We start from the raw sequence: 19,351 nt of genomic DNA on the forward strand, positions 1-19,351 counted from the left end.
TTTAGACATTACGTCCACAGTTAATATGATTTTAAATGTATATTGTTTTCTAGGCACCTCTAAGTAAAAGCTTTCACAACTGTAGTCTGATTCCCATGTGTAGAATACAACTGATACTTGTTTTAATTAATTCTCCACAGCTGCCCTCTATTGCACTGGCAAACTTAAGAATCATCAGAAGACTTAGTGTTTCAATTAGACTCTTATTCCTTACCACTCTTTGGCTATCAAGGACAGTGTTGCTGCTATTGCCTTTACCCAGGGATACCTCTCCTCAGGGCCTCCATTTTATTCATTGTTTTGTTTGCTTGTTTTAGAATGAATGGTTTAGGTGTCTGTCTCCCTCAGTGAAGAAGCTGAATGTGATTTACCTTAGTACTATTTACACCTATTCCAGTGCCTGAAACCTAGTAGGTACCCAATATATGCCAATTAAAGGAAGATTGGCTGAATAAACAGATGATGCATTTCAATGTTACAGAGTGAAGTTCTATTTTGAAAATAATAGCTTTTGACTCAGAAATATCCAAATTGATTTATTTTATGTAGAAAACTATCACCAAGTAAGATGAAAAAAGATCAACTTTTTATAAATTTATCATGCAAGACACGTTGGGATCAAGATGGTATAGTCAAGGAACTCTATGTGGTTGGCATGAACTTCCACTGGCATGTAAGAAACAGCTCTAATTCCAAAGAATAAAGGCTACCATGCTATGTAAAATAGCAAGCATCCTAGATATACCCCAGAGCTCAGATCCACGGCTTCTGATTAGATGGAAAAATGCAATCCCAAGAGGCATTACTGGGGTGAAGTAATTATTGTAGAAAGAGAGTAGTCATTTTAAAAGCATATCAAAGTTCCTGCCCCAGGTTCACCTTTAGTACATCAGAGTTTAAGTTCAGGTTGGCAACAGATCTCAATTTCAACTGTACCTTAGGAAAGAGAAAAAGAAAAGGGAGAAAGATGGCATTACTGAATAGTATTTTCTAGGCATTGCCTTGAATGTCTGCACATACATTATTTATTTATTCAATACATGTTTAGTGAATGTCTAGTTGTGTTATGTATCATTTTATGTGCAAGGCAGAAATAAAGAACAGTATGAAGTCCAGTGAAGGATATTTAGAATTATATATAAAATAGTAAGACATTTCAGGTACAATTTGTTCTATGAGAACATAAGACTTCAACCTGGACATGAGGGCAATGGGAAAGCTTCCAGTGGAGGAAGTAGATATTAAGCTGAGAACTGGAGGGTGAATGAGAGTTAGCCAAGGGAGATTTCCAAAGAAAGAAAAACATGGCAACTCAATGTATTTCTTTTATAAGCCATGCTGTTCAGTTTGGACTGGAGAATTTGAGAACCACTGTCAATTTTCACTTGTCATTTTGACAGTCTCCTAAAGATTGATTGATTGATTTTAGAGAAAGAGAGCAAGCATGTGCAAGCAAGAGGGAGAGGGAAAGAATCTCAAACAGACTCCCCACAGAGTGTAGAATCTAATGAAGGGCCCAAGTACATTACTCTGAGATTATGACCTGAGCGCAAATCAGGAGATGGACACTTAATGGACATCACATGCCCCTGACAATGTTTTATATGAACATCCTTCCCTTTGGTAGAATTCCCAAAGGGAAGGTATGGGAATATTCCTTCCCCCAAACCCTGGAAAGCTGGGGTCCTATCAGGGGTCAAACTCGCTCAATCAGAGAAGACTTTGTCTGTAACATATTCTTGGTCACAGTTGGTTGCTCTTATTTGCAACCCAATTCCCTGATAATTCAGTCTTTAAAGGATTATAAGCAGAAAAGTGGCAAACAGAGGTTTGCAGTTTAGGACAATTTGTCTAACTGTGCAGTTTATAACATGAAGGAGGGTGTCTAGTCAAGGAGTCTAGTTCTGGGAGTCTGCCATCAGCCAAATTAGAGATGCCAATGGCCACCTATAGTGGTGTCACTGGGCAAGGAGAATAGCCAGTGGCCCTAAGGGACACTGATGGAGAATTTACAAATATGAAGGAGTTAAGGAGGAGGAAAGATGGTGGCTTGCTTCATTCCCATGCAACACATTTACTGACCAACTTCTGAGGACACGTTATGGTATAGAGGCAACTATATGGAAGAAATAATACAGGTGCAACAGTTAGAGTTTAAATAAGCAAAAACCTTTCTCAGAGTGACTTAAACAGGAATTTTTTAAATCATTTATCTGAGAGTTCAAAGATAAGATTATTGATTTTAATCTAGTAGCTAAATTAAATCTTTCTGATATTGTTTTTGTGTCTTTTCTTATTGGGAGGTATGACTAGGATTAGTGCATTTTGGAGCCACAAATCTGGGCCCAAAAATGCTTGGAAAAAACAGGGCCACCTCTTCTTGTATCTATCTCTTAAGGGAAAGTCCATATTCTCCAACAGTTCCAGAAAACTTCTCCTCCTTCATCACGGTTGTATATTAAGACATGTGTTCATTCATGAAATAATTATTATTGCTAGAAAATTACATGTGTTACAGGCTTAAGCATGGGTTCCTCTAACAAAATTTAGGGAAAAAATATAGTAGTAATAAATAGAGTGATGGTAAAAATAAACAGTATTAGCAATCTTAAGGGACAAGATGGTAATAGAACATAGAGTTTTTTTTAATCACAAGAGAATAGTACAAGTAACTTTGTGCCAATGTTTGAAAAGATAGACAAAATGGGCAATTTTAGGGCGCCTGAGTGGCTCAGTGGATTAAGCCGCTGCCTTGGGCTCAGAGGGATTGAGCGCCGCATCGGGCTCTTTGCTCAGTGGGGAGCCTGCTTCTCTCTCTCTCTCTCTGCCTGACTCTCTGCCTACTTGTGATCTCTCTCTCTGTGTCAAATAAATAAATAAATAAAATTAAAAAAAAATTTTTTTAAATGGGCAATTTTATTAAAAATATAAGTTACTAAAATTGATTTAATAAGTAGAAAAATTGAATAGACCAGCAGCCATTAAAAAACTGTATTGGTTGGGGATACAGGAGGACAAAAAAAAAAAAAAAACACAAGAGGCCTTCTCTAAAATAAGCAGTAGATCCAGATCATTGCACCCATAAGTTTTAATGGATGTTAAAGTTATTAATAACCCATGGGTGTCTGGGTGGCTAAGTCAGTTAAGTGCCTGCCTTTAGCTCAGTTCATGATCCCAGGGTCCGGGGATCCAGTCCCACATTGGGCTCCCTGCTCAGTGGGGAGTCTGTTTCTCCCTCTGTCCCTCCCCCACCTCATGCTCTCTCACTCTCTCACACTCTCTCAAATAAAAATCCAAAGAAACAATGACAAAGTTGTTAGTAATCCTTATACTACCAAATTATTTTCGAAACAAAAAAATAATGGAAAATGATACTCATTTTATGAATCTAATATAGAATATATGGGAATTAGGTAAGGTATAAAAATTAAATTATAGTTAAATCTCACCTTTCAAAAAACATGAAAAAATAAAAAGAAAGCAGAAATCAAATTCAACCCAATCTAGTAAAAAGTAGTAAAAAATACCAAAAATGTTTATCTCAAGAATGCGAGGTTGCTATAATGCATTTTTATTTATTTATTTACTTATATATTTGACAGACAGAGATCACAAGTAGGCAGAGAGGCAGACCCAGGGTGGGGTGTAGAGGAAGCAGGCTCCTGGCTGAGCAGAGAGCCCGATGCGGGGTTTGATCCAAGGACCCCGAGTTCATGACCTGAGCTGAAGGCAGAGGCTTTAACCCACTGAGCCACCCAGGCGCCCCATATAATGCATTTTTTTAAAAATTACCAATTCAATATAAAACATGTATGTAGTACCTCAAAGATCATATGATGAAGAAAAAAATAGGTGCAGAAAAATACCGTTTGAAAAATACAGCACCTATTTATTTAAAAAGCAATTTAGGAGTCAATGGGAACATCTTTACCTGATAAAGTGCTACCAAAAATCTGTAGGAATATTATTCCTGAGTCAAATGTAAGAATCTTTCCTACTAATGTGAGAAATAAAACAAGTATTCTGTTATCATTCAGTTATTGAACATCACATGGGTTGTCCTGGCCAATATTATAAACTCAAGAAAAGTAAATATGAGACACACAAATTTAAAAAGAAGTCACAAAATAGTTGCTATTTACATAGAATATCTAATACAATCTTAGACTGCATTCTATCAAATAGAAGTTTTAGTAAGTTTGTTGAATACAAAATCAACATACTAAAATCATTAGAATTCTTATAAGTAAGCAATAATAAATTAGAAAATCCTATGCAGGATATAAATATTCACAGTAGCAATGCAAATTATATCCACCTTTAGTACCTGTTAGGACTGAGTTAAATTGAAATTATGTGAAACAGTCAAAGAAAAAAATATAAATTATTAAAGTACACAAATGTGGATAAGTGGATAGATAGATCAGATTCATGTTTATACAGAAAGCAGAACATGTCCATCTTGGCCAATTTTGGGTGGCGCGCACACTGATATTTTTTATATTACTTATTGTAACTTGCTGCATATTTTTTTAACTTTTCAAAACAAAAACAAATCAATAAAAGGAGTTTCATGTTTCTGAAGAGAAAAATATATTCTACTACACAAATTAATAACATAAATTTCCTACCAATGCTTTTTGTAAGTAAAAGTTTGAACCTAGTATTTTATTCCTAAGACAAAGGCAGAAATGTTTCATAGAGTGTCTGCCTAAAAATATTTGCTGCTTGAAACCAGGAAATAAGAAAGTCTATTTAAAAGTACATAAAAAGTAGTATGATAGGATTAAAATCTTAAGTAAAAAATCCCAAAGTAATTTCCTGCCCCTGTTTTCATTAAAATGATTATGTCAATATAGAGTCTCAAGATAAGTATATTATAAAATTGTTGTACTCTTCACTCATTCAGAAAGAAATCAAACAAGTGAATATGACTGGAAAAGTGTTTATGAAGCAAAGTGAGGTAAGTTTTGAGGAAAATAATATTTTTCAAGATTTTTCCAATGTATTTTTTTAAGTCTTAATTTTATTCATAAGTACTACATTCATTCCTGCAAAAACACTAAATCACTAAATCATACATATCTTCTGTCTGAAAGGTATTAACACCTTTCAGCATATCCATAAAACAGGATTATTTTTTCCTGGAGAATTACTGAAGGATATTTTTCTCATCCTAGTTCCAAATATTATTAGATATTTGACACTTTTGGATGATTTAAATTACTTTTGATGAGCTCAAGATATACTTTTATCACATTGCTTCCTCGAACCAAGAGGAGAGAAAATTACATATCAGTTTTATCTTATCACCAAGATTAGACTAATCTAAAATGGGAATAAAAGCAAAATTTTAACAAAAAATATGTATTTGGGGGTCAAATATTGGCATGTATTGTAACCTTGACTTTAGTCCTTCTCCTCGTAAGAGCTGGGAGCTTGGGAAATCATTGATGGTTCAGTAAAGGATCCAGAGAGCTTCATGGCAATGAACTATAAATCCTGAATGTTTTCCTGTCCAAATATGTACTGGTATTGTCCCAACTGTTAATATTCTCCACATGATTAAAATCCAATTTAAATTTTATTGTTTCTTAATGTTTTCCCAATTGATTAAAATTAGATATGATCTCTGCCCAAAAGCTGATTTGGGGGTTTGTGCGAACCATGCTTAACAGAGTACTCTCCTGGATTTGGGAGAAACATTCAGATCATCTGGGTCAAGCCTCTTTCCAATGAATAAATTATTTCCTTTCGTAACAATGCCAGCAAATAAGCTACCTTCTACTTCAACACTGCTAAGTGCTTACTAACTTCAAAAGATACTTCCCATGGCCAATCTAATACCCAATGTCACTACCTCCCTTTCTCCTTACTCACCCAAACCAGAAAGCAAAGGGTCATAAAAAACAAATCCAGATTTAGATAAAGACTTTATTTGGAAGGAAGACTAGAGCATTAGGAAGAACTCACTGATCTCAGAAATCTAGAAGCATCTCAATATCAAACAGAAAGGCTTGGGGAGCCTGGGTGGCTCAGTGGGTTAGGCCGCTGCCTTCGGCTCAGGTCATGATCTCAGGGTCCCGGGATTGAGTTCCGCGTCGGGCTCTCTGCTCAGCGGGGAGCCTGCTTCCTCCTCTCTCTCTCTGTCTGCCTGCCTCTCTGCCTACTTGTGATCTCTGTCAAATAAATAAATAAAATCTTAAAAAAAAAAAAAAAAAACAGAAAGGCTTTTCTTGTAGAGGGAGTAAGCAGTAACAAGGAAAGTTAACAAAAAAATGCAGAGTAAGCAGACTGCATATTTTTTGTGGTTTGACAGAGAATGTCTTTCCTAGGTCAGCTACTTCTCAACCTAAGCTGATGAGGGGAGAGTTCTGCTTGTTAGTACTTGCTTAGGGGGCAAGTTGACATTCTCTAGAGAAGAGAGAAGCCTGACTACAGTTTGGCTGAAACAAAGCAAAGATTTAAAAATGGTCAATTCTGATCACTAGGTGAGAAACAATGACTTGTATCTAGAAGGTGTTTTTGTGATGTTGTCCTGGCCTTTGAGATGCAAACAGAAAATTATTTCTGGTTTTGTTTTCTGGATCAAAAGGGACCGACATGGCTGACAATATCTTTTGCAGATTTGATGACCTACAAGTAGGACAGTAACCCAAGGAATCTGAGAAAGAAAACTACAAATGATGAGAGACAGAAAGAGCCTGGGGTACCCGAGTGGCTCAGTCAGTTAAACATCTGGGATTGAGCCCCTGAGTCTCAGACTCTCTGCTCAGTGGGGAGCCTGCTTCTCCCACTCCCCCTGCTTGTGTTCTCCCTTTCCCTCTTACTCAAATAAATAAATAAGTTGCTGTTAACAATAGTCCAATTTTTGTTACTTGCAGCCAAACACAATCTTAACTGATAGGAGACACATATTTAATAGTCTACTCTGAACTTTTTGCCAAAAAATGAACATTATTCTTCTCTAAGGTACCTAAAATCTCCATTGTACTTTTCTTGAAAAAATTTTCACATTTACAAGACCTCAGTCCTGTGGATTTTCAATGATTTTTCAAACATATTTCCAAAAATGAAATGAAAGTAAATAAATATATATCTTTATAAGAAGCCAAATGTTAATGTTAATATTAGTGTGTGTGTGTGTGTGTGTGTGTGTGTGTGTATCTTTTCATCCTGCCAGTGCCTATGCAGTAAATACTCCATAAATATTTTCGAATAATTCCATGAAATTTCTAATTCTGACAAATTATAAACATTAAGAGGACTTGGAAAGCTCTTTGAGTTTTAGTGGCATTTCAAAACATCACCACTGTGCTAATAGCTACATGACAAGAATTAACTAAAACTAAATATGGTTATCTTTCTGAAAGTCTTTTTAAAAGTTAATCGAATTATTTCAATTGCATTAGAGAAGTACAATATTTAAAGAAATCCTGTGGTGAAACCTTTTCACAAATGTAATGTCTCCCTTGCCCATAATTTATCTGCTGGGTTTTTATATTGCTCTAAGCAGAAATTGGAAGACACTAACATTTGCTATAGTCCATTATATAAGCGTTAACCAGGATGTCAGCGAACAGTTTAAATAGTTGTCAGGGAGATAGAGGAGAAGCAAAAGGTAGTTCAGGGAAAAAGCCAACACTCTTCCAGTCAAGAATTCTACTTAATGAGGTGATCTTATCTGGAAGCAGCTTGATTCTACCAACCAGCTTTGCTGAGGGTAGGTCTAGGTGTCACTTTATGGTCTATGAAATGTTCGTCTTCTAAGTAACTCTGTATCTCTCCTGGTTTACTAAGATCCTCATTGTATCTATAAAGTTTCAAATTTTGAAGTTCACAAATTCCCTTCTATCAGATCTATATGCATTTGGGGGGGGTGATCAGAGTTTTGGCAGATATAAAATCTGATTGAGCCTTGATGCTGCCTGAGATGGAGTCCTCTAGGATCTGTATAGTATTATATAAGGACAATTAGAAAACAAAGACCAATAAAATATATAAGTCACTTGGATGAAATGTACAGCACAGGGAATACAATCAGTAATATTGTAATCACTTTGTGTGGTGATGGGATGTTAACTACGCTTACTGTGATAAGCATTTTGTAATACACATAATTGTCAAATCGCTATACTGTACACCTGAAATTAATAATATATGCCAACTGTAGTTCAGTTAAAAAAGAAAAAAAAAAGTTGCTCTTTGTCCCACATCAGGCCATTTGATGTACTTTGGCCAATGTAATTGAAACTGACCCATGGCATTTTTTGAACAAAATATTAGGATCCCACATGAGGCTCTGCCATTTCTCATTTCTATTTTTGTCTGTCACATATTTTTCTAACATCATGTACCAAGATATTAAGGTCTGTTTTTCCAGCTTCGTCCTGGATTGAAGATGTGAAGTAGAGTCACAGTCAAACTGAAGGTAATATGTAATATGATTAAAAATATATATATATTTATTGTTGTAAGTCTCTGAGATTTGGGGGTTCTTTGTTATCAATCTAGACTAAGCTAATATAGAGCATTATTCTAAAATGGAAGGAATAAAAATTAGAATGTCTTTTTAAAAAAAGGAAGAAAAGACCAGATAATCCGTCCTATCACTGTCATATTTAAACTAATTCCCTTAAGGAAGATAAACATCAAAATGAGTTTTAAATGTGACTCTCAATAGACTTACTGCATGCTCAATGAGGAAAAAAATTAATCCAAAGAGGGATGCTATGTTATCATATATCAAAAAATTATATCTTTCAAGCATAGTGAACGATTGCAAAAGTTTAGCATTACCCATTATAAGTATTTAAAATACATTTTAAAAGGTTTATAATTAGGAATTCAATAATTCATTCATTTATTTATTTGAGAGTGAGAGAGAGCATTCATGTGGGCGGGAGGAGCAGAGGGAGAGGGAGAGGAAGTCAATTTTAGACTCATTCTGAGGGTGGGGCCTTACTAGGGGCTCCATCTCATGACCCCGAGATCATGATCTGAACCAAAGCCAAAAGTCAGGCACTTAACCAGCTGAGGCAGGTGTCCCTAGGAATTTAATTATACATAAGTAAATGCATTCTTCTATATTTTGTGTGTCCAAACACAATAGTCATTATATTTTAGATATAAAACATTTAAGCATTTTAAAACACTTTCTTGGCAATTCCCTTTGAATAATTCACTTTCCTTAGCAAAACTGCTAATCATGAAATGCAAAATTAAGCTTCATATTAGGTGCTAAATGAAAGATAATACATTCTCAATTAAAATCTCAAATATGTGTAATACTGAGTTTTCTATCAGTATATTATGCTTCTCTTTATGTAAGGACACAAAACAATAGAAATATTAAGGGCAAAGTTTTAAAACGTAAAAACTGTCACTAAAGCCTTTCAATAAAACTGTCCTATACCAGAAAATGTCTGATATTATTTGAAAGGCATTCAATTCTGAGCACTTTCCTGGTATTTATAAATGATTTTTATCTGAAAGAAGAAATGTATTTCTTACAAGGCTTTTACAAAGAAAGTGCTAGATATTTTTTTATTGTTTTTAAACAATACTCAACTATTATATTGATCAAGTTACAGTGCATTTCAGAGCCCTGCATTTTGCCCAGAGTATTTGACCATAAGAGCTCTGTAAATCAAGTTTTTATAATGTTTATCACCGAGGTCTGCAGACTGAATTCAGGGAGGAATAAGAGAAAGAAGGAAGAATTGGAAAACAACTGAAAAAACATACCTATAATAACTGTATATTTAATATGGAATGAGTGATAATTATTCTGCCCAATCTGCCATGTTTTTGCAGATCAAATGGCAATTATTTAAGGAAAGGGAATATTATTGTACATTCTGATTTACTCATTATCTCTTCAATCCCTCTCAGCTTTTATGACTTTGAGAGATCTATATAAATATGCTATTTGCATTGAATAATTACATCAAGGGACTTGAACATTTAAGTATTGCTTTCTTTCAAAGTAGAGGGCACGTCAAGCCAGACTGGTTATGGAGACTAATCCTAACAGTCCTGGGGCCTGGGCTGGCTGCCGGCAGCAGAAAGACCTCTGCCACACTGTCATTATCATGGGCCGTCTGCTGGATGGCTGACCTCAGCTTCCCTCTGCTCCCCCAGAGCCCTTTATACTCAGTGATTAATGAACTGTAAAATAACAACCAGTCTTAGAGCAAGTCAGAATTCCTTCCCATGAATACTAAAGGAAATGCAGTTTCTTCCCTAAAGTTGTCAAGATTTTATGGGCAAAACTTTTTTTCTTTTTCTACCCTCTGGCTCTAATGACTATTTTGTTACCAGTCAACCTAGGAATCGTATGTCAAGCCAGATACTCCCAAGACTTCTCAAGTTCTGTAGCAACGCTAAGGTGCTGCTCTAGATTTTCATCCATTTATTCTAAACTCCTCCAACCATGATGATTGCTGATTAACGCTTTCAAAACTCCCATCTTGGGGCTGGACGTTGGCATGAGGGCCTTTGTGAAAGAGAAAGAAAGCAATGAAGCAAATGTAATTTTAGAGCTGAGAGGAGGCTGATGTCCTAAAGCTTGCATAACTGAATCAGAAATTCTCCACGTGCAGAGCAATGCTGCTTCTAATAATAATATTGTTTCTCTAAGAAGAGAAAATGCAACGACGGTGAGATCATAGCTAAGGGGAAAACCACAAGTTCAGGAAAAAAGAAAACAGAAAATCTAAGGGAAAAAGGATGAGCCCTGATTTAATGCCAGTACATTGATTTCTAGACTTCTCATCTAAACTGCATTTCCCAGCAAACCCTTTTTGCTTAAGAATCAAAATTCCAGTTGATTTCAAAGATTATCATAGATACTGAGTATGAACAACTAAAAGCTGACTTTAGCTCTCCCTATACTTGGATTTAGCAAACATTTTGTAATTAAGTTCTCTGAATGAAATAAATTCATTCTCTTTTGAAGCCATGCTTTGTCATCCTCCATTCTATCATAGAAAAATAGTAAAAGGTGAAGTAATACATAATGCCCAAGTATAAGCTCTTCTAATTCTAGCGCTGGTATATAAAATTGCACTGGCTAAAAACACATTTCTTATTTTTTTCTTTTGAATTATACTTTATCGCTTTTGCAACATTTAGATTTCCATGTAGAGTTCTTGTTTCTTATATTTCAAGAATAAATATTTTAGTGTTCTTTGCCCTGGAAATCAAATTCAAAACTCCTCAAGCATCTTACATTAAAATTTATTTCTTTTCCTTCCAACACTCATTCTTCCTTACCAATATCTATATTATAGATTATAAATATAATTATATATGTATTATTTTTTTCTGAGATCTGTGAATTCACATCATGACATATTAGGATACCTCAACACTTTGATAGAGCACAAACATTATTTTTGAGAATTTAGAACAAACATTAGTTACCCAGTAACCTTTAGTCAGTAATCTTGAGATACAGAGGCCAAAAGAAATTCTAAAAACTTAAGGCATCAGAAGATGTTTTAAATGATTTCTAAATCATTTTAGTGATTTAGAATTAAATCATTTGTATGATTCTAAATCATATAAAAATATGCTTTGTTCAAACAGAATCGTTCCATTTTGTGTATATGAAAAGGCCTTTCCTGATGAAAGTTTAGGTTCAAATGCTCTTTGCTTGTAGCTTCAGAATTACAATTGTCTTCAATTTCTCAGTGCAGGGGAAACAGCAACAAGAAATGAATATGACTGTGAATTGACCTATTGAGGATCAGTGCAGGTGTCTGGACTCTTAAATGAGTGTTCACTGTAAGATTCAAAATGACTAACAAAATAACTCAAAATGCTAGATTACTGTTTTCTCAAATCTATGTTTTCTTCACATAGATTATGGCCTTAGTCTCATAGGAGTTCAGGAGCTCAGAAATACAGAACACAGGCCTAAAATGTCTTAAAAGGTATCAAGTTTTTCACAACTGTTTCAAGAGATGAAACATGAGGTCAAAAGTTCTGCCCAACTTCATGTTGTTGTTGTTATTGCTGTTTTTCTTGATTTTTATCCATTCTCTGGTATCTATGTTAGGGAATGACGCTCCACAGGAAGGGCACCGAATAGCAGGAGTACTCTGAGGAATCACGGAAATGTGGCCGCTGGAGCAACTGTTCTCCTCATTGGTTGCATGGCACCATTGAGAAAGCATCCCATTGGTTGACTTTTTCTCTACCCACGTACTTCTTGATATAGCCATCAACTCTTGGGTTCTATATATACCCTAGGAACTACCTCTGCGAAAAGCAAGGTTCTGACAGAGGAAAACTACAAAAGAAATACATTATTTTTTCACCTCGTTGTTTACTTCAACATCCTTATTTGAAAACAAAATGAACCATGTATAATATTTACTCAAAGGACTCATATTATCCATTAAGGATGTATCAAAGATTAACGTATTGCTACCAAATCATCAAGGTGTAAGATTTATACCTGTTAGTTCTGCAAATAGATAGCCCATTCAAATATTCGTTCATCCAACAATATTTATTGATAACATGTTGGTTCACAGAAATTATTCTGTGTGCTGAGCATAAAGTAGTATACAGGGAAAGAAACATCACCCAATCCCAAAGACTTTACATGTAGAGGAAGGAGACAGAAAAGATATAACTTGACAGAGATGATAATTTCATAAATTGTCCTGATTGACGATAGAACCCGATGCTGTAACACAGTGTCTAAAATAGGAAGGAAACAACTTTAGAGTATTCAAGGAAGGATTTTTCAAGAAAGTATCATTTGAGTTGTTCACTTTGGGTATCAAGTTCCCTTCTATAGCTTTAGGGGCAGGGAATCTGCGTTGCCTACCTGTGCATATCTCACAACACCTAGCAAATTGTCTGCTTGGAACAATTACTTGCGAAGAGGACAGAAATGAGGAGGTGAAGTCAGTTCTCTATCCCATACTTTTCAGACAAATGAAGGAGAATGTGTCCAACCAGGAGAGAAGAACTTGGAAGCACGCGAAGTACTCTCCTTCCCAAGGAGGAGAGTGACATAACTAGTAGGGTCATTAGGGAGAAGAACCTGAACCTGTCAGTCCCTGCCCTGGTATTTCTTTCTAGCAGTGTTGCCTCAAGATACACACTTTCTCTGCTTTCTGAAAGCAGGGGCTGCCTCTACCAAGGGGAGATGTCCGCATTTCTGACTGTACAGATTTTATTCTAAAGGAAAAAAAAAATGAGGAGGCTTGATGGTATATGAAACACATTTTCTATTTCAGCTTATTTATAATACGGCTGTGATTTTTTGATCTCTGTCTCTCTCTTACTCTATCTTGAAAAAAACAAAACAAGACAAAACAAAACAGAACTCAAGACTGCTTGATGAATGAAATGAAGGAGTGTATACCAAGTAGAGGTGGATAACCCACCCTCCTGTCTCAGCCTTATATTTGGGCTTATTAAAAGTCACTACTCTTGGAAGATTCAGGAAATAAAATAAGAATCTAAATCAGCATCCTCTTTGTAAAATTGCCTCACCTGGCGGCCAAGAGAGCCACAATAATGTGGGAAAGATATGTTGTGACTTTTTTTCTCCAAACTAAAGACCTCTCAACTTCAAAGAATTGAGGTCTGAGTGCTAAATATCTTTGCAACCAAGACTAATGAGAACTTATATCAGGGAGAATGCTTCACATACAGAAAGAGGCAAGTTTCATGCATTGCTAATCAGCCAAATATCCTCATTTATTTCAATCCAGCTTTGTATGCCTGAAGACTGATATTTTAGAAGCTAGGAATTTTAAATTCTCAAAACAGTGAAATGAACCTAAATATTCCCTGATTAAATAATTGTTACATAGGATACTAATATCTAATATTCTTTCACTTAAACTAGAACTGATATAAAGCAGATACTCCCCAGACCCTCTTGAGGTTCTATTTTTTTAATTTTAATTTTATTTTTATTTTTTAGAAGAATTATTTATTTATTTATTTGAGAGAGTTTGAGAGAGACAGCACAAGAAGGGGAGACAGGTAGAGGCAGCGGGAGAAGCAGACTTTCCACAGAACAGGGAGCCCGATGCTGGAGTTGATCCCAGGACCCTGGGGTCATGACCTGAGCCAAAGGCATATGCTTAACAACTGAACAACACACCTTGAGATTCTTGAGAAACCTGCTTCTGTACCACACTTTAACTCATTGAGAAAAGCTTATTAGATCTTTTTAAGAAATATTAAGTAATATTTTAATTTAATTGATTATATACGATAATTCACAATGTCAATGCACTTGTTAGGGATAACTCCTCCAAGAAAATTCCCACCATCCCATCTATGTCTAAATACTACATTTCTAAAATAAAGACCATGAGTCACACCCTAGAATCCTAGTTCTAAAGGATCTAAAGTTCTAAATCTTAGTTCCTAAATTCATCAGCAAAGCAAAATACAAGTGAGAATTACTTTTTGTTTTAAAAAGTGACATTCAAAGATTTTCTTCTAATTCTCTTAAAGATTTAATGGTTTTTGTATTATTTCTTTTCTAGAACGATCTTTTTCTAGACCATTCTAAAGTGGCCACTTCTTCTAAAATAAACACCAGATGATTTCTGGGAAGCAGATTGTACCAGTACTATTCTGTTAGAATATGGCAATTACCTAACAATTTTACTGTCACTGAAAAAAAAATTTAAAAATAACATCTTTGCTGCATACAACTAAACATCCTCTTATATCCGGCAGGACATTAATTTAGATTTTAATTCAAATATTCCACCCCTTAAAACTTCTTCAATTTCCTCTTCATGAATTCAACATTTTGACTTGAATACACCAGAAGGGAATCAAAGCTTAAGCCATTATGGTCAGTGGGATTACAGTATTAGCCACCCAGGCACAGGCTCACCTGTTAACAATCTCCAACAACGTCTCAAATGGAAACACCAATCAATGAAATTATTCCACTGAAGCCAGGCTTCCTCCGTGATGATCTCACTCTAATGACGTTTTTCACAAGTTATCATAAAGACAGTGTTGGCTAGCAGGAAGAAGCACTAAGCTTCACTGAAACTAAAACTATCACAATCAAAGAGGCAATTTATAGCTGTCAGCCCCTTGGCATTGCATGAACACCAGACTGGACTAAAACATTACCTCTCTATGGGTCTCTCATAAATTTCCACATCACCACATGTTTATATACAAATTCTTACCCATTCAGAAATCTCTGAGTACCTAAACACCTGGTTGAGTCTTGGCCTTAGAGGAAAGGGATATTTAGGAAGTTTTTGGTGAGAAGAAGTTGGTCCCAAATCTCTCACATTTAAATGAATTTTCCAAAGGAGCACAATCCAGAACTGGGACTATCTCCAAATCTCCCATCTATACCATATGACATATGATCTAGGTCCAATACACCCTCTGATACCTCCACACCGGAGCACAACCAAACTCTGATGTGCAGTCTGATCTGCTCACCCACGGGCTTGCCCTCTCCTTCACAATGGTGAGTCCCAAGATCATTGCACTTTGATGCTCTTTTCTTTCCTTTTCCAAAGTCAACATGGCAAAAGCAGTTCTTCTGTTCTGCTAGTAACACCACTATCCTTTTTTTCTTTCCAAACAATGATCTACTTTTCCACTCATGACCCACATAGTGAGTTATGCATGTCTTGAAAATATGAAAAAGAAATCCTCAGACTTAGTGTTTCAGGCTTGTCTAAAAAATAATAATGTGAAATATTCGGGCAGTTATTCATGGCAATAATACAAGACAGATGTAGGATTTATAAAAAAAATATGTAACACTAATTAAAATAGGGTAAATAAATATGCTTTATTTAGAGAAACTGGGGGAGATACTTTTAAACATCCAGGATGTTTAAACATCCTTCTGGTGTTCCCTTTCTCATGGAGGGGATTCAAATAGGGTAACATTTCTAGATTTTCACTGTCCCATCACTTACTTCTCCTGAGGTATAAATAATGACTTAAAACTATTGGTTATCTTGCAATGAAAAACTGGGAAGTTCACTTACCTCTCCTTCTCTTTCTCCTTGGACCCAGGGTGTTCGCAGGATATACATATTTGTTTTGTTTCTCTATGTTCACATCCCAAGCATGAAGGACTGGCCCCAAAGCCAGGATTACCCGTGGCTAAGTCTATCTAAGTCTCTGGCTTTATATTAAATATTCCACCTTCCTTTAGCTATATGCCACCATCTACAATGTCAGTGTTATCAATATTGCTGCTTTCCTCTTTGTCTTATACCTCATTTCTTCAGAACTCAGGTAGCAAATTTATTTTTGTTTCCTATGCTCCCCAAACCCTAGATTGTTTGAAGAACCACAGCAAATTAAGTAAAATGTAATGATATCACCCACTAGAAGGAATAATCGAAAGATCATTACTATATGTTTGGAATAGTCAAATACCCATTCTTTTCTCATGTTGTTTTATTTTTTTCCCCTGACCTACCAGCGTATCATAAAAGCATTTTAGCATAATATGGCAATTACCTGAACCACCTGCTCAAATATGTAATAGGACATTAATATTTGCAAAAGTTAATTTTATTAACTACAGAGCAATAAGTTCATATGAAGTTATAGTCAAATGATAATTAATAGCTAACACTTTTGAATGCTCTGTGAAGCTAATCCTGCTGAAGACATTATATCTTATTTAAACTTGAAAACAGCTCTATTAAGAGCACTGTTGCCAGGTTAAAATTTAAGCATGGAAAGCCTATTGGAGGACATAGAGCTCTTTGAGGATTGAAAGCCACGTCTGGGGGCACCTGGGTGGCTCAGTGGGTTAAAGCCTCTGCCTTCAGCTCAGGTCATGATCCCAGGGTCCTGGGATCCAGCCCTCATCGGGCTCTCTCCTTGGCTTCCTCCTCTCTCTCTGTCTGCCTCTCTGCCTACTCATGATCTCTGCCTGTCAAATAAATAAATAAAATATTAAAAAAAAAAAAAAAGAAAGAAAGCCATGTCTGTTTACTCTCAAGGTCTGTGTGCTCTAAAATACTTGCTGTTCAAATCTCAACAATGTGCAAAAAAGCCCACATATCAATCAAGAACACGGCACTGCAAAACTCATAGATTTCATTAGAAACCCATTGTCTTTAAACAAAAGATTTGCCTAAAAGATAATATGTAAAATGAAGATTCTTCAGGTTTCAAGGAAGAGAGATACATTTCAGTAATTGGAGATCCATCCTCAGGACACATGGGAAAGAACTAAAGGAAGCAGTCCCAGTTGCCATGTAGTCAAACCCCTGCAGAGTTGAGATGCTGTTCAGCATCTTATAAAAACAAATTCAGCAGCTCCTCAATGTACTGAAATATTTACGCCCTGACATAACTGTGACTCAACAGCTCTATTCATTTCTTTTTCTCTCTCCATAGGCTTCTTCTTCCCCTTTTTTTTTTATTTTTTTTTTTTGGTTAATTCCTATTCTGCTCCTAAGTGCCTTTAATCTTCTCCACGACTTCTGCTTTCTGTGGACATCAATTGCTTCATGGCTTTCGTTACAGATGAGCCCCACTCAGATCGTTGGCTTTCTGACTTGTTCAGAGTCGAGCTATCACAGGTTGATGGATTATTGTTTTCATGCTTTTGACTTCATCCTCCTCTAATGCTATATAACAAGCAATTTTCTTCCTGAAGCAGACTTTCTTTTGCTTATCCTGAAACCTCTTCTTTGATGTCTCATCATGTTTGATCCTAATTATTTCAAAGAAAGACAATGCCTTTGATGTTATCCTTACTTGCTTAAGAGGCATATAGATTTGCTCTAAGACACAGTATGTCGCCATTTCATTTAAATTTTTTCTACTTTTGTGTCAGTCCACCAGTTTTTCATTGTGTTTTCTTTTAAGCATTATTGATGATGTTGGCAGGTGACTACGGTAGCACGAATTGGTATTAACATCTTGCACAGCGATACGGTTGTAAATATATGTTTTAGTTATTATTGCAATATAAAATTGAATTACAAGTTGAGCCATCTTTGGGTTATTTTTTTCTCAGTAGACATATTCTTCACCATCACCTTGGGTGGTGATACATTTCACCTTCCTGTCCATAGAGACAGACGTTAACCATCCTATCACCTGCCCCTGACCGCAGTAAGTGGCCCAGGAATGGATTCATGACCAAAACAAAATCAATCAGAGCCCTTTGCCGGTAGGCTAACAGTTCCTCTTTAGAAAAATTCTCTAATAATGTGCTTCCACTATTGTCCACTAACCGCTATTTTTACCACAGGGAAAAAAAAACTTGTCTACCATAGAAAGAAACTGAATCAAGGAGAGATGAGCAAAGAGAGACAGGCAAAAAGAGATGGGAAAGAGAGAGAGGAAAATTTCTGATTGAGGCCAAGCCCCAGTTCTTAATCCTTAACCCCCTCAGAAGTGCCTGAGCCCTGAAGTTGTTTCTTTATATTGTGGGTTACTCCAGTGCCTTTCCAAGAAATCCTTTTTATTGCTTAAACTTATTTGTGTTAGGTTTCCTTCACTTTGCACCTGAAAATGCTATGATATAGCATCCTTCTTAGATGGTCACACATCTGTGCTCCCTAATACAGAAAACCCCGACTGTGTCTTTCAAATTCTATCTGGTAGAAACCATCTTTGTTTAACAGACTTCTCATTCAAGGCCACTTGAATGTGCCTCTGATTCACCAAGGGTAACACAAACAAATTCATCCTTTATCCCCCATCTACGGTTCCTATGTAACTTCCTATGCATTTCTTCATTATCCCTTCAATTTCTTACTTCCTATTCATTTTTTCTGGAATAGCAGTGCAGATTCTTTTTTTTTTTTTTTCAGCATTGCAGATTCTTTATGCAAAGCTGTGTATCTGATTTCCATCTCCTCTGTCTTCTGTGTGCCACTCCCCACAGTCATCTATTTAGATGTCATTTTGAGCAACACCGTTCAACTTCAGATGAAATTTTAAAATCTGTACGCTAAGTCTAAACTTCTCAAGCTGAAATTCAAGGCTATTTTTGTGGCTATTCCTGTCATTTCTACCTAAGCTCTCACTATTTTCTTTCAGAAATCCCACAATGACCCACACAATGTCCCCTCGTCACATATTTTTATTTCTAGCTCTGCACCATCCATTTTACCTAGGATGCCTTCCCTATTTTCATTTTATTTTCTAAGCTTTGTCAAGCTCTGTTTTTTCCTTGGAGAATGTGTCTGCCCAGAGGCAAGATAAACTAATCAAGAAGAATTGAAACTAAGTGTGATGAGGGTGGAGAAAAACATTCAGATAAATATGTAAATCAATTTCCTATGGCAAACAAGTAGCTAATATATTCAAAGAAGGAAAACATTGTGGGAGGTGCCAGCAAGTC

General features: G+C 36.0%; 1 pseudogene; it reads right to left on the bottom strand.

The window, feature by feature from the left end:
* Nucleotides 1–19,351, bottom strand: part of LOC122890880 — a 62,889-nt pseudogene that overhangs the window by 902 nt on the left and 42,636 nt on the right.

This window comes from Neovison vison, chromosome 12 (assembly GCF_020171115.1).
Source record: "Neovison vison isolate M4711 chromosome 12, ASM_NN_V1, whole genome shotgun sequence".
Lineage (NCBI taxonomy): Eukaryota > Metazoa > Chordata > Mammalia > Carnivora > Mustelidae > Neogale > Neogale vison.